The sequence below is a fragment of the Bubalus kerabau genome, chromosome 3 (genome assembly GCF_029407905.1).
Source record: "Bubalus kerabau isolate K-KA32 ecotype Philippines breed swamp buffalo chromosome 3, PCC_UOA_SB_1v2, whole genome shotgun sequence".
NCBI lineage: Eukaryota > Metazoa > Chordata > Mammalia > Artiodactyla > Bovidae > Bubalus > Bubalus kerabau.
The window spans coordinates 71,930,961-71,945,234 of record NC_073626.1 but is presented as its reverse complement, the minus strand read 5'-3'; the positions used below and the strand labels follow the sequence as shown (position 1 = coordinate 71,945,234).

At 40.0% G+C, this 14,274-nt stretch overlaps 1 long non-coding RNA gene across 2 annotated transcripts; it reads left to right on the top strand.

The window, feature by feature from the left end:
- Positions 1-426: 426 nt before the first annotated feature.
- On the top strand, positions 427-13,055 carry LOC129646210 (uncharacterized). Of its 2 annotated transcripts, XR_008711771.1 has the most exons (4): positions 427-563; positions 1,822-1,878; positions 11,430-11,587; positions 12,859-13,055. It is a non-coding gene; the product is annotated as an uncharacterized LOC129646210 (long non-coding RNA). The 2 variants fall into 2 exon arrangements; XR_008711770.1 differs by lacking the exon at positions 1,822-1,878 and having other exon boundaries at positions 12,859-13,054.
- Positions 13,056-14,274: the final 1,219 nt, after the last annotated feature.

Below are 14,274 nucleotides of genomic sequence, written 5' to 3'. Positions count from 1 at the left end.
TGGATCGGATGGTTGAATCAAGAAGGCATTTGCTTGCTGCTCTTTAGCGTCCCCTGCCGACAAGGGAAGAGAAAAGGTGGTCTGAACCAGAAATGCAAAGATACTGGGAAGACACTCATGGGGATGTTGAAGGTGCGGACGGATTGAACAGGAATCCCCATACCCTCTCCGCGGGGTAGTACGGTTCTTGGAGGAGCTAGCAGATGGAGGCTGGCTAGTAGACCCGGGAAGGGGTTCTTGTCGTCCTAGCTGGAGTGCCTCTGATGGACTTCTCGGGATCATCCCTACGCGACCAGTTGGCCACTCCTTCAGAGGCGGGGGCTTCTGCTACTGCTTAAAAAGCGGATTTTCTTCCCTGGATAAATCGTAGCCCCGCCCCCTTCTCCCAGGCTCAAAATGGCTCTCTGGACTTGGGAGCTTCGACTTTCAGCTTCAGAGTTCCTTTCAACTTAAGAGTTCTTAGCAGCACGAACTCTGCCTCAGCCGCGGCTAGGACTCCTTAGAACACGAGCGTGTCAGAGCTGGGAGTCATCCTCAGAAATCCCCGCCTCTCTCATTTTAAGGTAAGAACAGCATTTCAAGTATGGTGTCCTGGGAGCTGTAGGTACTGCCCAGATCCAGGTTATGCGTATCCGCCCGGGTTTCGTGAGCACTGGCTGTTGAGCTGCCCTAGTCTGCAGAGAGCCGTCTGGCCAAGGGGTGCCCCTCACCCCGGAGGTTATTTCCCTCTCCCCTTCCCATCCCCACAAGCTCACGCTTGTAGCCACTGATGGCAGATGAGGGGATCCAGATGGTCTGTGTCCCTGCTCCCAGGTGGAACCAACTGTGGTGCTTACGCTCCCAGTGGGATGGGGCTGAAGCTCCAGCCCAGACCACATTCTTGTTTAGCTTTTTTCCTCTGCTCTGCTCCCCTCACACTCTTTTTCTTGAGAGCAGCTCCTCAAACTATTATTTATCTCGAGTCTCTGTCTTAGACTCTGCTTTTAGGGAATCTGACTTAATACTTGCTGAATAAATTAATGAAGACTCAAGATATTCTCTGTGGGCTTTGCCGGTAGCTCTAATGGTAAAGAATCTGCCTGCAGCGTTAGAGACCTGGGTTCAATCCCTGGGTGGGGAAGATCCCCTGGAGAAGGAAATGGCTACCCACTCCAGTATTCTTGCCTGGAGAATTCCATGGACAGAGGAGCCTGGTGGGCTACAGTCCGTGGGTCGCAAAGAGTCGGACACAATGGAGTGACTCACACACACGCGCGATCTTTGGGGTGTAAGAATGGACAGTGCATATGCTTCATCTTTTTAGCCGGATGTGGTACAGTCCATAGGGGTCACAAAGAGTCAGAAACCACTGAATGTGCCCTTATGCGAACTTGCTTCACCTTTGGCCGCTTGTGCTTATATTTAGAAGGTAAATTTAGGCAAAGAATTAACTTTATAGGCTTACAATTATCTAATTCAGGTGGATACAGGTTTTTATGGTGCTAGATTATTAACTGTAGGTCCTTTGCTTAAAAAAGACTGGTAGGATTATACCATTCAAAATGAGTTCTTTAGTTTGAGGACGCCTATTTGTTCTGTCTCAGTTTGGAGCTGGAGTTGTCAATAATGGATTTGCTTGCACAATTGACCATTGTCTCTGAAGTTGTCATTTTCTCTTCTATGCTCCTTGTGGTACAGTCTGTATCATCTTGCTCATCTTTGCGTTGTTGTCAAGTGTTTTCTTTTCTTTTTTAATTGGTGTATAATTGATTTACAATGTTGTCTTTCAGGTATACAGAAAAGTGATTTAATTATACATATACATATATTCATTTTTTTCAGATTATTTTCTCATGTAGGTTGTCACAGAATATTGGCTAGAATTCCTCGTGTTACACGGTAGGTCCTTGTTGGTTATCTAGCTTGGTTGGTTATTGGTTATCTATCTATAGAAGTATGTGTGTGTTAATCACAAACTCCTTATTACTCTCCCTCCCCTACCACTGTTTTTCCTTTGGTAACCATAATATTGTTTTTGATATTTGTAAAAATGTTTCTGCTTTATGAATAAGTTCATTTGTATCATTAAAAAAATTAGATTCCACATATGTGTAATATATGATATTTGCCTTTGTCTGAATTATTTTACTTAGTTTGATAATCTTTAGGTCCATCCATATTGCTACAAATGGCATTATTTTATTCTTTTCATGGCTGAGTAATATTCCTTTGTATATATGTACCATATCTTTATCCATTCCTCTGATGATGGATATTTAGGTTGCTTTAGTGTCCTGGCTATTGTGAATAGTGCTGCAGTGAACATTTGCCTGCATGCATCTTTTTGAATTATGATTTTCTCTGGATATAGGGCTTCCCTGGTGGCTCAGATGGTATAGAATCTTCCTGCAATGCAGGAGACCTGGGTTTGATTTCTGGGTAGGGAAGATGATCTGGAGAAGGGATAGGCTACCCACTCCAGTATTCTTTGGCTTCCCTGGTAGCTCAGAGGGTAAAGAATCCACCTGCAATGTGGGAGACCTGGGTTTGATCCCTGGGTTGGGAAGATCCCCTGGAGAAGGGAACCCACTCCAGTATTCTGGCCTGGAGAATTCCATGGACTGTGTAGTCCATAAGGTTGCAAAGTTGAACATGACTGAACAACTTTCACTGGATATATACCCGGGAGTGGAGTTGCTGGATCATCTGATAGCTCAGTTTTTTAGTTTTCTAAGGAACCTCCATGCCCACAGTTGTTGTTCAGTTGCTAAGTTGTATCTGACTCTGCAACTCCATGGACTGCAGCGTGCCAGGCTCCTCTGTCCTCCACTGTTTCCCAGAGTTTGCTCAGATTCATGTCCATTGAGGCAGTGATGCTATCTAAACATCTCATCCTCTGCCTGACCTCTTCTTTGCTTTCAGTCTTTTCCAGCATCAGGTCTGTTCCAATGAATCAGCTCTTCTAATCAAGTGGCCAAAATATTGAAGCTTCAAGTTCACACTCAGTCCTTCCAATGAATATTCAGGATTGATTTCCTTTAGGATTGACTGGGTTGACCTCTTTGCAGTCCAAGGGTCTCTCAAGAGTCTTTTCCATCATCATAATTTGAAAGCATCAATTCTTTGGCTCTCAGCCTTCTTTATGGTCCAACTCTCATATATGTACATGACTACTGAAAAATATCATAGCTTTGACTATGGTGACCTTTGTTGGCAAAGTGAATGTCTCTGCTTTTTAACATGTTATCTAGTTTGGTTATCACTTTCCTTCCAAGGAGCAAGCATCTTTTAATTTCGTGGCTGTGGTCACCATCTGCAGTGATTTTGGAGCCCAAGAAAATAAAATCTGTCACTGCTTCCACTTTTCCCCTTCTATTTTCCATGAAGTGATGGGGCCAGATACCATGATCTTAGTTTTTTTCAGTGTTGAGGTTCAAGCCAGCATTTTCACTCTCCTCTTTCACCCTCATCAAGAGTCTCTTTAGTTCCTCTTTGAGGTTATTGATATTTCTCCCTGCAATCTTGATTCCAGCTTGTGATTCATTCTGTCTGAGATTTTGTATGATGTACTCTGCATATAAGTTAAGTGAGCAAGGTGACAATAAATAGCCTTGTCATACTCCTTTCCTAATTTTGAGCCAGTGAATTGTTCCATGTCTGATTCTAACTGTTGCTCTTTGACAGGTTTCTCAGGAGACAGTTAAGATGGTCTGGTATTCCTATCTCTTTCAGAATTTTCTGCAGTTTGTTGTGATCTACACAAAGACTTTAGCATAGTCAATGAAGCAGAGTAGGTATTTCTCTGGAATTCCCTTGTTTTTTCCTATGACCCAAGGAATATTGGCAATTTGATCTTTGGTTCCTCTGCCTTTTCTAAGTCCAGCTTATATATCTGGAATTTCTCGGTTCATGTATTGCTGAAGCCTAACTTGAAGGATTTTGAGCATAACCTTGCTTGCATGTGAAATGAGAGCAATATATGGTAATTTGAACATTCTTTGGCATTGCCCTTCTTTGGGATTGGAATAAAACTGACCTTTTCCAGTCCCATGGCCACTGATGAGTTTTCCAAATTTGCTGGCACATTGAGTGCAGCACTTTAACAGCATCACCTTTTAGGATTTAAATAGCTCAGTTGGAATTCTAACACCTCCACTATCTTTGTAGTAATGCTTCCTAAGGCCCTCTTGACTTCAGGATGTCTGGCTCTAAAAGAATGACCACATAATTTTGCTTATCTGGGTCATTGAGACCTATTTTTTTGTATTCTTCTGTGTATTGTTGCCACCTCTTAATCTCTTCTGCTCTGTTAGGTGCTTACCGTGTCTCCATAGTGACTGTACCAGTTTACATTCCTGCCAGTAATGTAGGAGGGTTCCCTTTTCTCTACACTCTCTTCAGCATTTATTGTTTGCAGATTTTTTATGATGGCCATTCTGACTGGTGGGCTTCCCAGGTGGTACAGTGCTAAAGAATCCTCTTGCCAGTGCAGGAGACACAAGAGATGGGGGTTTGATTCCTGAGTCAGAAGATCCTCTGGAGTAGGAAATGGCTACCCACTCCAGTGTTCCTGTGTGGAGAATTCCATGGACAGAGGAGTCTGGCAGGGTACCATCCATGGGATTGCAAGGAGTGGGACGCGACTGAGCACAGCACGGGCAGCACCTTCTGACTGGTGTGAGGAGTGCCTCCCATTAGTTTTGATTTGCATTTATCTAATTAGTGATGTTCAGCATCTTTTCATGTGCTTTTTGGTCATCTGTATGTCTTTGGAGAAATGTCTATTTAGATCTTCTGCCTAATTTTTAATTGGGTTGGTTTTTTTTTTTTTTAATATAGAGCTGCATGCGCTGTTTATAGGTTTTGGAGATTAATCCCTTGTCAGTTGCTTGCAAATATTTTCTCCCATTCCGTGGGTTGTCTTTTTGTTTATGATTTCCTTTGCTGTGCAGAAGTTTTTGAGTTTAATTAGGTCTCATTTGTCTGTTTTTGTTTTTACTTTAATTACTCTAGGAGGTGGATCAATAAAGATCTTGCTGTGGTTTATGTCAAAGACTGTTCTGCCTATGTTTTCTTCGAAGAGGTTTACAGTGTCCAGCCTTACACTTATGTCTTTGATCCATTTTGAATTTATCTTTGTGCATGCTGTTAGGGAGTGTTCCAATTTCATTGTTTTACATGTAGCTGTCCAGTTTTCCCAGCACCACTTATTGAAGATGCTGTCTTTTCTCTTGTATATTCTTGCCTCCTTTGTTACAGCTTAGGTGGCCCTGTGTGGGTTTATCTCTATTATACCATCTATCTTTGTTCCATTAATGTATATATATTTCTGTTTTTGTGCCAGTATACTGTTTTGATTACTGTGGATTGTGGTATATTCTGAAGTCAAGGAGCCTGATTCCTCCAGCTCCGTTCTTTCTCAAGATTGCTTTTGCTATTTGGGATCTTTTGTTTGTCTATACAAAATGTAAAATTTTTTGTTCTAATTCTGGAGAAAATGCCCTTGGTAATTTGATAGGGATTACATTAAATCTATAAATTGCTTTGAGTATTATAGTCACTTGCACTGTATTGATTCTTCCAATCCAAGAACATGGTGTATCTCTCCATCTGTTTGTATCATCTTTGATTTGTTTCACCAGTGTCTTAAAGTTTTCTGAGTATTGGTCTTTTGCCTCCATAGGTAGGTTTATTCGTAGGCATTTTATTCTTTTTGATGTGATGGTAAATGGGATTGTTTCCTTAATTTTTCTTTCCTATCTTTCATTGTTAGTGTATAGAAATGCAAGAGATTTCTCCGTATTAATTTTGTATCCTGTGGCTTTACTGAATTCATTGATGAACGCTAGTAGTTTTCTGGCAGCATCTTTAGGATTTTCTATGTTGATTATGTTATCTGCAAATGGTGACAATTTTACTTTTTCAATCTTCTTTTTTCTTCTTTGATTGCTATGTCTAGGCCTTCCAAAATTATGCTGAATAAAAGTCATAAGAATGGACATCCTTATTTTGTTCCTGAGCTTAGAGGAAATACTTTCAGTTTTTCACCATTGAGAATAATGTTTGCTGTGGGTTTGTCATATATGGCCTTTGTGATTTTGATGTATATTCCCATTGTGCTCACTTTCTGGAGATTTTTTTATTATAAATAGGTATGGAATTTTGTCAAAAGATTTTTTGCATCATTGAGGTGATTATATGGTTTTTATTCTTTAGTTTGTCAAGGTGGAGTATCACATTGATTTTACATATATTGAAGAATCCTTGCTTCCCTGGGATAAATCCCATTTGATCATGGTGTATGATCCTTTTAATGTGTTGTTAGATTCAGTTTGCAAGTATTTTGTTGAATATTTTTATGTCTGTGTTAATCAGTGATCTTGGCTTGTAGTTTTCTTTTGTTTTTGTGTGGTATCTTTATCTGGTTTTAGTATCAGGATTATGGTGGACTCTTAGAATGAGTTTGGGAGTATTCCTTCCTCTGCAATTTTTGGGAAGGGTTTTAGAAGGATAGGTGCTAACTTTTTTCTAAATATTTGATAAAAGTTGCCTGTGAGGCCATCTGGTCTTGGACTTTTATTTGTTGGGAGCTTTTAAATCACAGTTTCAATTTCAGTACTTGTGACTGGTCTGCTCATATTTTCTATTTCTTCCCGGTTCAGTCTTGGGAGATTGAAGCTTTCTAAGAATGTGTTCATTTCTTCCAGGTTGTCTATTTTATTGGCATATAGTTACTTGTAGTCTCTTATGAACTTTTATATCTGTGGTGTCATCGTAACTTTTTTCATTTCTCATTTTATTGATTTGAGCCCTCTCCTTGTTTTTTTCTTGATGAGTCTCTCTAAAGGTTTATCAATTTTGTTTATCTTCTCAAGGAAACAGCTTTTAGTTTCATTGATCTTTACCATGGTTTTATTCATCTCTATTTCATATATTTCTGTTCTGATCTTTATGATTTTTTCCCTTCTACTAACTTTAGGTTGTGTTTTGTTTTTCTTTCTGTAGTTACTTTAGAAGTAAGGCTAGATTGTTTATTTGTGACTTGTTTTCTGAGTTAAGATTGTTTTGCTATTAACTTTCCTCTTAGAACTGCTTTAGTGTACTCAGTCGCTTCAAGCATGTCCAGCTCTTTCCAGCCTTCTGGAGTGCAGCCCACCAGGCTCCTCTGTCCATGGGATTCTTCAGGCAAGAATACTGGAGTGGGTTGCCATACGCTCCTCCAGGGAACCTTCCTGACTCAGGGATCAAACCTGGGTTTCCTACATCTCCTGCATTGCAGGCTGATTCTTTACCACTGAGCCACTACGCTTTCGATCATTGTGCATTCAGATTCATTTGTCTGTAGGTATTTTTCCATTTCCTCTTTGATTTCTTCAGTGACCATTGATTGTTTAGTAACATACTATTTATTTAGCCTCCACATTTTTTTTTACAGTTTTATTTCTGTATAATTGATTTCTAATTTCATAGATTTGTGGTCAGAAAAGATGCTTGATATGATTCCAATTTCTTATATTTACCAAGGGTTGCATTGTGGCCCAGCACGTGCTCTATCCTGGAGAACGTTTCATGTGTACTTGAGAAGAAAGTATATTTTGTTTTCAGATGGAATATCCTATAGATATCAATTAAGTCTGCCTGGTCTAATGTGTCTTTTAAGGTTTGTGTTTCCTAATTAATTTTCTGTCTGGATGATCTGTCCATTGATGAAAGTGGGTGTTAAAACCCTCCACTATTGTTTTGTTATTGTCAGTTTCTCTTTTCATGGCTGCTAGCATTTGCCTTATATATTTGTGGTGCTGGCAGTGTTTGATGCATATGTATTTACAATTGCTGTATCTTTTCTTGGATTGATCACTTGATCATTATGTGGTGTCCTCCTTTGTCTCTTGCAACAGTCCTTATTTTAAAGTTTATTTGTCTGATTTGAGATTTGTTACTCTGTTTCTTTTGATTTCCATTTTCCTTTTTCCAGGAAGAAATGGAATGGAATACCTTTTTCTATCCCCTCACTTTCATTCTGTATGTGTCCCTAGGTTTGAAGTGGGTCCCTTGAAGACAGAGCATATAAGGATCTTATTTTTGTATCCATTTAGCCTGTCTGTATCTTTTGGTTGAAGCATTTATTCCATTTTACATTTAAGCTAATTATCAATATATTTGCCATCTTGTTAATAATTTTGGATTTGTTTTTGTAGATCTTTTTTGTTCCTCTTTTGTTGTCTTCGCTTGTGATTTGATGGCTGTCTTTAGTGTTGTATTTGGATTGCTTTCTCTTTTTTGTGTCTGTATCTGCTGTTTTTTGGTTTGCTTTTCCCATGAAGTTTTGATATAGCCGTCTCTCTATATACACATGGAGAAGGAAATGATGACCCACTCCAGTATTCTTGTCCATGGAGAATCTCCATGGACAGAGGTGTCTGGTGGGCTACAGTCCATGGGGTGCAAAGAGTTGGACACAACTGAGCTACTAAGCTCAAATATACACAAGAATTTTTTAGGTTGCTGGCATCTTAATTTCAAATGCATTTCCAACATCCTGCCTTTGTACTCTCCTCATAATGGCTGGTCTTGATCTATTTGTGTGTGGATGATTTCCTACCTTTATTGTATGCTTGCTTTCCCAGGTGAGCTTTCCCATTCATAATTTTCTAGTTTCTAATTGTGGCCATTTCTTCTCCACCTAGAGACATTCCTTTAGCATTTGTTGTAAAGCTGGTTTGGTGATGCTGAATTATATTAGCTTTTGTCTATTTGCAAAGCTTTTGATTTCTCCATCAAATGACAGTTTGCTGAGTATAGAGTATTCATGGTTGAAGGTTTTACCCTTTCATCACTTCAGAAATATTGTGCCACTCCCTTCTGGCCTACAGAGTTTCTGCTGAAAAATCAGCTGATAACCTTATGGGGATTCCCTTCTATGTTATGCTACTTTCCCTTGTTGCTTTTAATGTTTTTTCTTTGTCTTTAATTTTTGTCAGTTTGATTACTGTGTGTCTCAGTGTGTTCCTCCTTGGGATTTTCCTGTATGGAATGCGACTCTCCGCTTCCTGGACTGGATTGAATGTTTCTTTTGTCATGTTAGGGAATTTTTCTGCTATTATATCTTCACATATTTTACCAGGTTGTTTCTTTCTCTATTCTCCTTGTGGAGCCTTGTAATGTGAATGTTGATACGTTTAATGTTGTCCCAGAGGTCCATGGGGTTGCTAAGAGTCAGACATGACTGAGCGACTTCACTTTAACTTTTCACTTTCATGCATTAGAGAAGGAAATGGCAACCCACTCCAGTGTTCTTGCCTGGAGAATCCCAGGGACGGGGGAGCCTGTTGGGCTGCCATCTATGGGGTCGCACAGAGTCGGACACGACTGAAGCGACTTAGCAGCAGCAGCAGCAGCCGCAGCAGAAGTCTCTTAGACTGTCCTCACCGTTTCATTATTTCTTTATTCTGTTTCACAGCAGTGATTCCCACCAATCTGTCTTCCAGGTCATTAATCTGTTCTTCTGCCTCCTTTTTTCCCCCTGCTATTGATTCCTTGTAGTGTATTTTCATTTCAGTTATTGTATCATTTATCTCTATTTGTTCTCTAAAACTTCTAGCTCTTCATTAAACACTTCTTATGTCCTCTTGGTCTGGGCCTCCCTTCTTTTCCCAAGATCTTGGATAAGCTTTACTATCATTACTCTGAATTCTTTTGCAGGTAGATTTCCTATCTCCCCTTCACTTAGTTATTCTTCTGGGAGTTTTAACTTGGTCTTTTGTCTGGAACATATTCCTCTGCTGGCTCATTTTGTCTAACATTCTGTGTTTGTGTTCTCTGCTCCTTAAGTTGCAGTGTTGTAACTCTTCTTTTTGTTTGGAATCTGCCCCCTGGTGGGTGAAGTTGGTCCAAGGGGACTGTGCAGGCTTCCTGGTACAAGGATTGATGCCTGCCCACTGGTGGGTAGAACTGGATCTTGTCCCTCTAGTGGGCAGGGCCATGTCACAGAATATGTTTGCAGGCAGCTGTTGGTTCAGGACAACTTTAGGCAGCATGTCCACTGATGAGTGGGGCCGTGTTCCCATCCTGTTGGTTGTTTGGCCTGAGGCATCGCAGTACTGGAGTCTGCAGCCAGTTGGTTGCAGCTAGGTCTTGGTGTCAAAATGGCAAGGGTGTTCCCCTGGGCATCTGTCACCCGTATTCTTGCCCCTACAGTGAGACACAGCCAACTTCCACCTACCCAGGAGACCCTCTAAGACCCACACAGAGGTCTGACAGGTTCCTATGAGCTCACTGCTTTGCCCCAAGTCCCAGTACACATGAAACCTTGTGTGTACCCTTCTAAGAGTAAAGTCTTTGGTTTCCCCAGTCCTTGAGCTTCTGCTCTCAAGCTCTTCTGGCCTTCAGAGCCAAATGTTCTGGGACCTCCTCCTCCCAATGCCAGACCCACAGGCTGGGGAGCCAGTTGTGAAGTTCAGAACTCTCTCTCCTGTGGGAGAACCTCTGTGATGTAATTATTTTCCAGTTTGTGGGTCACCTCCTTAGTGGGCATGGGATTTGATTATATTGCTAAAGCCCCCTCCTACCATCTCATTGTGGCTTATTCTTAGTCTTTGAGTATAGGATATTCTTTTTCATAGATTTGAGTCTTTTTTTGTTGATGGTGTTTAGCAGTTAGTTGTGATTTTTATTTTTTTATGATAGGAGATGAGCTCTAGTCCTTCTATTCCACCATTTTGTCCAGAAATCTGATTCACTAATTCTTGTTTACTCCAGTCCTGCACAGTAAAATCACCCCTTGATTTCCTTCATTGCTCCCCATCTACAACCTGATACAAACAAGAGGGTCAGTCCTTTGGTCTTTTTGTATCTTGTTCATAATTTGCCCCAACTGTGCATGAACACAGTTATTTTTATTACCTTAGAGTTTCTCTGTATTTTGTTGCTTGAGGAGATGATTGGCCAGGTATGAGCACTATATAAAAGGGTCCAGGTCCCAGCCTGTCTCATTCCCCCTGAGAAATTCTACACCCCTTATTCTTAAGGGGTAAGGGGCCGAACATTTATTCTTCTGTAACTTCTTCCTTCTGGACAAAAGCCACAGACTGTAGCCTACCCTAGAGGTGTAGAAGTCCCTTGCTGACTTTTTCAAGAACCTGTAGGGACCTGGGCCACTGTCTGCTGTAATGGGTGGGAATTCTTGAGTCATCATGAGTCTTACTTGAAACTGTTGGAGCCTAGCAGACACAAAGTTAGCCAAAAGGTTGAACAAACAAGGGCCTAAAAGGAGAACAACAGCAGCCACTAATGGGCCTCAAAAGAGAAGGAACGTTAACTTTAGGAGGACTCCCTTAAGTATTGATCAGACAGTGAAAATGACATCATCCTTGGCAAAACTGTGAAGTGACTCTGCCTGAGCATGTGTTTCCTTAATATTAACTTCTACCTGTCTTGTCTCATTGATATAGGTGCAGTAGGAAGTATTAGTTATCACACAAACTCCACATTGTTCTGCCAGAAGGTTATCAAGAGTTAGACGATCGTCAAGAGCTATATTAGCCAAAGAAACGAGAGAAGTATTCAGTCCCTTTAAGGCTTGTCCCATCTGTTCCATCATATAACCAAGGTCTCTGGTGAGATTTCTCAATTTTTCTTCATGATAAATAAAGCCTCCCCATGGAATTGCAGTCCTATGGCCAGCTCTGCCCCTCTTAAGATCATTCCTAGTGCTCTCCAGGTTTGGTGGTGAGCTGGAGTGATCCTGTTACAGATACAAATCCCTCTTATCCTGTAGTCCCTATGGTGGACTACAGGGTGGGCTACTCTCCTATGAAGTGGACGTTATCAGTACATTTATAGGCTATAGCTTGGTTGGAAAAGAACAGGGCCTGGCCATAATTCTGTAACGCATGGTTTGCGTGTCTGCAGAGGAAAACAGACCCTTCAGGTGTGCAGACCTAAATGTCTGTCTGACAGTTGTTAAGAATGGACACTCCTTGAGGGACATAACTGTTGTTAATACTTAAACAATTAGGGGACAGAAGAACATTATGTTGATAGTTAAGCATATAAAGCTCTACAACATTTAAAAAAATGTTTATGTATTTAATTTTATTTGGTATGCACCAGTATGACCTTCTGGTAACTGAAATCCAATATGGGATTTTTAAATGATTAGTCAACTCCACAGAGACAATATACTGCCGTGGAACACTGAAGGGGGAAAAAACTGATATATTTATTTACAGTTCCCTGTATTGTAAACATTTGATCTATACACTGTTAGTAACTTTTAATGAGAGCTTTACACAAAGAAACGATGCCTTGCATTTCTATTCATATTTGGCAAAAGCATATTAAATAGAATATCAGATTTACTTTTTCACTAGCATTATGCTTTCTTTAGATAATTATCTAAACTTTCAAAAGACCTAAATATATTCAAGTTCTATACAACTAAAAGTACTTAAGCCAAATATTTGGCTTATAATTTCATTTTTAGAATAAAGTGCTATAAACAACCTGGCAATCAAAACTACCTTTAGACATTAATTTACAATATACAGTATTTATCTGGAAGAGCTTAAATTTCAGCACAAGGTCACTATCACGTGTATAACAGCAGGATTCTTTTTTATGTAAATGAAGCTTCGAAATTAACTGATGAATTATTGCCTTAATGCCTCATCATTGGTTTCCTAAAAAAGAGGATAAGAACTACTGATATATCTTTTCTCTTCTTTAAGGTCACTTGACATTAATTTTCATATTCAGCAAGTCTACTGAGTTATAATATTCTCCTATAATCATTGTCCTTTTATAGCAGCAAATGCTAATGGTAATTTTTAACATATACCACTCAAAAAAAAACCAAGTTGTTTTTTTCCTTTTGAATAGGAACCTATATTTTGGGAGTTGTGCAACAAAGCTAAAACAACAGGACGATAAAACAGTTTACCTGACACAACAAGTTGACAAAATACGCATCTGTTTCATTGTTTTTGTAGTTGTAATGCCCTGCTAAGCTACCAATATGTAAATGGTATATTTTCTTTATATATTAAAACCAGTAGAATCATCAAGTTCTCATTCTCCTTTGTCATTTTATAACTCTTTATTAGATAATTGAACTACGAAAACATATGCCCAGACCTGCAGACGATGTGCATTGTCGTCTATTACAATCAGAATTCTCCTCAATTACATTTTTATTAAAGTGAAATTGAACATACAGGCAAAATTAATAAAGAGGATGCTATAGTGTGGATTGAAGCTAGAACTCAGTGATCTAAGAAGTATGCATTGGTTTGGCATATGTTTTTTCTTTCTAAGATTAACTAAGTTGAGCATGTCCAAAAGTCATTTGTGCCAACCTCACAGATACGGCAGTATCAAGTATTCATTTCCTTGATACCTTAAGTTAGATTACTTGAGGAAAACAATCAGTATGGTTTTAAAAATAATAAAACACAATAGTTTCAACAGAAGAGCACCATCTAGTTCAGTTCAGTCATGTCCGACTCTTTGCGACCCCATAGACTGCAGCATGCCAGGCCTCCCTGTCCATCACCAACTCCTGGAGTTTACTCAAACTCATGTCCATTGCGTCGGTGATGCCATCCAACCATCTCATGCTCTGTCGTCCCCTTCTCCTCCTGCCCTCAATCTTTCCCAGCACCAGGGTCTTTTCAAATGAGTCAGCTCTTCGCATCAGGTGGCCAAAGTATTGGAGTTTCAGCTTCAACATCAGTCCTTCCAGTGAACACCCAGGACTGATCTCCTTTAGGATGGACTGGTTGGATCTTCTCAAGAGTCTTCTCCTACACCACAGTTCATAAGTATCAATTCTTCTGCACTCAGCTTTCTTCACAGTCCAACTCTCACATCCATACATGACTACTGGAAAAACCATAGCTTTGACTTAGACGGACCTTTGTTGGCAAAGTAATGTCTCTGCTTTTTAATAAGCTATCTAGGTTAGTCATAATTTTCCTTCCAAGGAGCAAGCATCTTTTAATTTCCTGGCTATAGTCACCATCTGCAGTGATTTTGAAGCCCCCCAAAATAAAGTCTGTCACTGTTTCCCCATCTATTTGCCATGAAGTGATGGGACCGGATGCCATGATCTTCGTTTTCTGAATGTTGAGCTTTAAGCCAACTTTTTCACTCTCCTCTTTCACTTTCATCAAGAGGCTCTTTAGTTCTTACTTGCTGCCATAAGGGTGGTGTCATCTGCATATTTGGGGTTATTGATATTTCTCCTGGCAATTTTGATTCCAGCTTGTGCTTCATCCAGCCCAGCATTTCACATGA